This window comes from Prunus avium, chromosome 4 (genome assembly GCF_965620075.1).
Source record: "Prunus avium chromosome 4, drPruAviu1.hap1.1, whole genome shotgun sequence".
In the NCBI taxonomy this organism is placed as follows: domain Eukaryota; kingdom Viridiplantae; phylum Streptophyta; class Magnoliopsida; order Rosales; family Rosaceae; genus Prunus; species Prunus avium.
In genome coordinates this window covers 21,711,205-21,718,307 of record NC_142287.1, presented here as the reverse complement: position 1 = coordinate 21,718,307, position 7,103 = coordinate 21,711,205, and the positions used below count along the sequence as shown (strand labels likewise).

Here is a 7,103-nt window from a genome sequence, read left to right as displayed (position 1 = left end):
TCGTGCCGTGCTTGAAGCGGGCTCGGGCCAAGCCCGGCCCATGTCGGGCCATAGGCCGGCCCGATCCATTGGACCTATTTCTTGATCCCGGCCCGGCCCAAGTTTTCGTGCCATGCCGAGCACGGCCCATTAATATTCGTGCTTGTGCCGTGTCGTGCCTCATTTTAACGGGCTGGGCTCGTGCCGTGCTGGGCCGGCCCGTCCCGTTTGACACCTCTACTCTTAAATCATAGCCAAATTTGCTTTTCAAGGTCTCATTGGTTTGTTGACTTCTAAATTATAGATTGTCATTGGATGTGAAGAAAGTTGTAATGGGAGGTGGGTGTATCACAGACAAGCTACAAATCGACCAACAGAAAATTGATATTGAAAAGGTTGATTGTGTTGGGTATTATGCTGGTCCCGGTTGTGGATCCAATAAGACCCATCAAATATTAAGATTATATAATTTTTTTTATTCATTGACAATGATGATGAAGTTTCCTGGTTGCAACCATTTATTGGGCTAAAGGGATTTAGCTTACTTGTGACTAATGATTGTTGATGGTAGGCAGAGGAAGAAGACGAGTGGTGCTAGAGGCACCAACTTTGGCACCAACTCTCTAATAGAGGTGGAGCCCGCCAGTACAACGGGTCCCACACTCTATTAGAGAGTTGGTGTCCAAAGTTGGTGCCTCTAGCATTTTCCGGAAGAAGACATGGGGTTGGCGTTGGGTTGATGGGACATATTTTTTTTCTTCTAATTTTTTTTCCAGTGTATATAATTAAAGTCTAGCTATAAAAAGAATAATAATTTTCATTTTAAAATGACACATGCATAGTTTGAATAAAAGTATCACCAGTTGACGTGGTAATACTGTAACTCTATAATTTCTCGATGAGTTGACCAATAAAAAAAAATCGTGGACGATGACAATATTTCCATGCATATTATTCATTAGAAATACAAAAGCCAAGCATAAATTACATCAACCATTTCTATTTAAACAACTAACACATTGATCCAGCCATAAATGTCGTCATAGTTTCCCATTTGATGATCAACAGTCCTTCGGTAAAAAACGAGTAATGCTAGGGACATGCACGGACCATGATTCAATCGGAAAGTTTTATTGAAATTTCAATAAAACCTATTTTGTTTTTATGACACTTCCCAAATTGTATATAACAAGCATATCTACCAATAAATTAGGTAACACAACTTATATTTAAAAAAACAATGCTCCAGACCTTGGAAAATTGCTACTATTTTGGAGAATATTCATATGCTGAGCCGATATTGTGAGATTATTTATTATCAACATGTTTTTAGAGAGGCCTGTACAAGTTTTACCTGCTCTACTCGTGAATGGTTTTTGGTTACATTAGGAGGAAAGAAACCTTGGAATTTCAATTATGGGTGCCAAGCAGAGGGAAGGGAAGGGCCACAATCATTATGGTAATCCCGCATTGGCTTACTCGTTGATGTTTGTAGAGGCTTTTCTCTGTAGGTTTCCTACTATTTGTATTAAAATAAAAAAAGATTAGAAGAAAAATAAGAAGCAAAATAAGAGAGAAAAAGAAAAGAAGAGAATGAAGAGAATTGGGCATGTGAAGTGGGGGAGAGGGAGAGTCACGGGCTGACTCAGAGAGAGCAAGATAGAATCTTCTTTTGTTTGTTTTGTTTGTTTTTATTTATATTTATTTTTTGTCTTGGGTGATAGAATTGAACTGGGTAAGGAATAATAGGCTAGGGAAGGAATATCGGGAGTCACAAAATGCGGAAATTTCAACGGAAATGTCGATAATCAGTAAAAATTGAATAAAAATTATGGAAATTTGAATGAAATTTGAGATATGTTTATTTAACCAATTATCTACTAATTTAACAAAATAAATAAAACTTAATTGTCTTATGGGCTTGTGTGACTAACATTATAATGTACACTGACAAACACTACTACTCACTTAGGCATGGCAATGGGTTGGGTTGTGTCGAGTTCGTGTCGTGTCGGGATAATAAATGTGTCAAGAATACTCAACCCAAACTGATCCGTTTAATAAAAGTGTCGTGTCGGGTTCGAGTCATCTTAAACATGTTATTAAACAGGTTACCTGATTAATAACTTGTTTACTCATTCCTAGTTTCCAATTTAGAAAGGTAAACATTAAAAAAAGGAAACATTGACTACATCAAGTTAATAAACAGGTTATTTCACATTTAAAAAAAAGAGGAAACATGAGATTACATTAACTTAAAAAAATTATTTAAAAAAATAACATCAGGGCGCGCTTCCTGATTCCACAATAGGAGCCTTTAGTTTGGCCTTTTGAATCTCTTCTCTTGGGTTTTCATACACAGCTTCTTGGGTTTTCACGCACAGCTTCTTGGGGCTCACTTGAGCTCCCAAAGATCACACCCTTAGCTTGAGCATAACTTGTGTCGTGATCTCGATGCTTGCGTTTACCCGGTTGATCCAGGCACTCCAGCTGCTTTTGCATGTCTTGAGAGTAAAAAGCTATCATCTTTAATAGCTTTTGATTATACTCCTGCAACATTTCAAGCTGATGTTGTTCACCTCCGCCGTATTTGCCCTTTCCCTCTTCAAACTCCTTATCACACGCTGATAGTCTTCAACTAAATTTCATTCTGCAACCAACCGAGCTCTTAGCACCTCTACCTCATGGGATTTCACAATGAGGCGATGCCCCACACTTGCGACAGATGCCGCACTTTGCATGCTTAGTGCCATGGCATCACTCACCACCCAGTTATCATCCCTTGTTCCCAACACACGCACATCCCTGGGAGTCACCTAACTCCTCGCAACTCCAACAACAGCATCATTGTCAAGGAGTAAAGAGTCATTTACGGTAACTGGTCCTCCTGAGAAAGCAAAGTAGGGCATCCACACGGGTGCAACCCCTTGTCCCCATGCTTGTGTTGGTGAAGCTAGGTTTAGATCGAGCGAAAATGGGAATGAAGAGGCCTTTTTTTATCTAAGTTTGAGGAGGTGGGTTTAGATTTTTTTGAGTTTGAGATAGGTTTATATGGCAGTTTGAGGAGATGAGTTTAGATTTTTCTCAAGATTTTTCTGAGTGTGATTTTTTTTCCCATTGTTTCCTTTTATATAAGTAATTTGCGAGGCCGCTCCATAACAATAATACAAATTTTTTAAAAGTAATTTGCGAGGCTGCTCCATAATTTCCACTCCTCGTTTCCCGCTCCGTGTTTCCAGCTTCATGTTTTCCACCTCGAGCTCCACGTGCGGTTTCGAGTCGTGTAATTGGGTAAAACGACTCACTTACATAATGGGAGCCTTAATTTTAGAACACTATATACTTTACTAATATGGAAGATAGAAATATAATTTTACCTAATTTACATAAGGCCAATGACTAAAAAGTAGTACCTAATTTTACAATAACACTATGCCACAAAAAGCAGATTGAATTTTGAACAAAATTTCATTGGATACAAACAACCCTAATGGCGAGTTATATTTCTAGTGTCTCATTTCCTACGTCATGCGACATATGTAAAATGAAAAACAAAAAGTAATGGTCCGAGTGGGTTCTCTCAATTCAAAACAAAACTGAAATTGCAGCTGAACCGATTCAAGCCAGTTCCAACTCATATAAAAATAGAGAGAAAAATAAGAGCATCCACAGTGGGGGGGTGTATATGGGGGTGTATGTTAAATATACACCCCGAGTCATCGGAATGGTCTCCAAATGGTGAGATGTAAATGGATGTAAATATACATCACCACCATGGGGATGTAAAATAAAATGTATATTTACATCCATTTTTACATCTCTTGCAGGCGGGACCCACCCGATAAAAGAGAAGAAAAATGAAGAAAAGTCAACATAAAAGGCTGGGACCCACGGCTACACCCCCGAATTTACACCCCCCCACTGGAGCAGAAAACATATTTACACCCCCCGGAGGTGTAAAGGGGATGTAAAAGTGGCTTTACACCCCCGAATTTACACCCCCCCACTGTGGATGCTCTAACCAAGCTAAACTACCCCAACCAGTCCAGTTTGGTTGGTTCCACCGGGTTCATCCCCACCCTAGGCATAACTGAAAGCTAAAGAGAACAAATCACAAGAAAGCCTAACATAGAAGAAGACAAACTCATCAAAACATACAAACACAACAAAGTGAAATCTCCAGAAGCATGCGTGGATCTAGGGAACAAAGTAGATAAAGACTTGATATTTGAGCTGACAAATATAAATATCGGGTACTTTATAAGCGAGACATGCTGCTCATGCTTCCTATTTTGCATTCATAATCGAGGTTAATTGCTCAAATGATCCTCAAACTTATACCCGATTTACATTTTGGTCCCTCAATTAAATTATTCGTTCAAATGGTCCACCAACTCTTTATTAATCGGCACTTTGGTCCTACCGTTACATATTTGTTAAATTTAGTCATGTGAGCAGCACATGCTACATTGTGGGGGTAAATAAGACTTTTGACAACTAAAAAAAAAGATTAAAATTAATTAATACAAAATTTTCTTTATTTTTAAAATTAATTAAAAACTATATTGGGAAATAGGTTTTTTTTTGGGTTAATGACCCAAAGGTAAACACAAACAGCAGTTTCTATCACCCCTTTATCACCACTGTATCACATATGTATCACCACTGTATCACCACTTTATCACCTATTTGGGAAACATAGGACGCTTATGGACGGTTTTACCCTTACATTTGATGGCAACATTGACAGAATGTAACGGTAGGACCAATTGACCGAATAATATAGAGTTGATGGACTATTTGAATGAATAATTTAATTGAGGGACTAATATGTAAATCGGGTATAAGTTTGAGGACCATTTGCGTAATTAATCCTTCATAATCGATATGCGTTCACATATTGAGTGGTTTCTTGTTCATTTGTAAAATCAAACCTGTTCGATTTGGGGCTGACTTGTAATATACAAAAAGTTCATTTTATGTGATGCGGAAGTTTGTTTATGTAGTTTTGTTACTGAGCTTCAGCTCCCTTAGAACCATAAAAAATAAAAATGATATATATAATTTTAAAAAATGTGATGCGACCAAATAGTTGGATATAAAAATGAATGAGCTACATTGTCTAATTTTTGGGCAATTTCATAATTTAGTTATACATTCAGAACTCATGAACCATATAATGTGGCTGAATAAAGCAGTGTGGCTCTAGTTTCCTTTCAATTTGAAAACCACCAAACAGATGAAGAAAAAGAAAGGCAGAGGTGACAGTTTCATAGGATTACTAGCATGCTGATGGAGGAAATAATACTGCACTGCCGAGCAAACACATTGAATCACAGCAAGTCCCAATCCGAAAATGGCCAGCAACGTACCAAAAACAGGTCTATTCGGAGACGCATCTTTGTCCTTTATACCATTGTAAATGAGCTCCAGGATGCAAGTAAGCACAGCAGCAATGGCCAAGAGCAAACTAATTAGTGCATAAAGAGGCTCACTTGCGGAGGAAACCTGATCGAAACCGGCTGACAACATTTCTAGGATGAAACCAACGAGGATAAAGATCAACTCTACGGAAGTAACCTACACGGAAGTTATAATCAGTTCAGTCTGTAATTAAAATGGGTACCAAATAAACCACACAAGAGATGCTAACAAAACGCTAGTTTAATCATGAGTATGAGTTTTGAGCATTACCCTTGTCCTGTGATGTGGATCATTATTTTCAACCTGCAAGCCAATATTAATAGCAACAGACCCAGGAGGATTTGAACCGAAAGAGCGCTGCAATTATGAACTGTAAGAGCCTTACAACTATTTATACGTTTAATTAAAAATTAAACCTGCTTGCTTATCTCACAAAAAATAGTTAAATGAGGGAGCAAATTATGGTCATGAGTTTTTACCACTGCACTTGCCAGATTGCCCGAGTCGTCATAGTCAGTGCTAACACGCAGCGGCGGACCCAGGAATTTTTCAGTGAAGGTGCAATTTTTAAAAGCTAAGAGCTTAAAAATAAAATTAAAAAAAAAAAAAAAAAAAACCTAAACATCCTTATCATTTAAACAATCTAATGTTATTCATAATTAATTTAAAAAATAACATTACAATTAACCTACAATTGTTGCCAACGAGGTTTCATATCATGAAAACGTCGCATTATATTTGCATTACTAATACAAGAAAAAACATCTTTCTCAATGTAAACAACCAAGCTATCACTCAACCCTTGATTCCCCATTTTGTTACGCGGATTATTTGAAGGATGATTGGAACTAGGCGGATTATTTGAAGGATGATGTGAACTAGGCGGATTATTTGAAGGATTATTTGAAGGATGATTGGAACTAGCCGGATTATTTGAAGGAGGGTTAGAGCTACCCGTATTATTTGAAGGAGGATTTGAACAACTCGGATTATGTGAAGGAGGATTTAAACTCTTTCTCTTAAAGTACCGTTCCATAACTGTACAATTAAAACAAAATAAGGGTTTGATGAATTTGGGTGATGTGAAATTGGTCTTTTATAAAGAGAATTCCCAATCCCATTCAAATAAGGAATTCCCAAAACCCAATTGAATAAAGAGAACTCCCAATTAAAACCCAATTATGTAAGAAATTATAGTAGCCCAATTAAAACCCAATTATAGAAGGAATTATAGAAGCCTTAGAAAAGCCCACGAAATGGCCCAGCAGCTTCCCTATTTTTTCCTCCTTTTTAAAAAAAAAACCCTGGTCCAAAACGACGTCGTTTTGGCCAGGTTAAATATATAAAAATAAGCAGCGCCATTTAAACAGCCTGGTCCAAAACTACGTCGTTTTGGCCAGGCTTCATTAAAAAAGAAGGCTTAAATGTCAAAATGGTCCCTGTGTTTTACCCATTCGGCCAATTTAGTCCCTGTGTTTTTAATTTGGCTAATTTAGTCCCTGTGTTTACATCTGTGAGCCAATGTAGGACAATCCGTCAAATAGATGTTAAAATAGACATGTGCATAGCACATGAGTGGGCATAAAGGTATTTTAACACAAACCAAAACCCTCACGACTCTATTCCTTGGCGCCAATGGCAACTGCCATAGTCTGCGTTCATGAGAATTGGGGTTTCAAATTCAATCAGTTCCCTTGAAT

At 37.8% G+C, this 7,103-nt stretch overlaps 1 pseudogene; it reads right to left on the bottom strand.

Moving 5' to 3' along the window:
- Positions 1-2,261: 2,261 nt before the first annotated feature.
- On the bottom strand, positions 2,262-6,217 carry LOC148295024 (uncharacterized; annotated as a pseudogene).
- Positions 6,218-7,103: the final 886 nt, after the last annotated feature.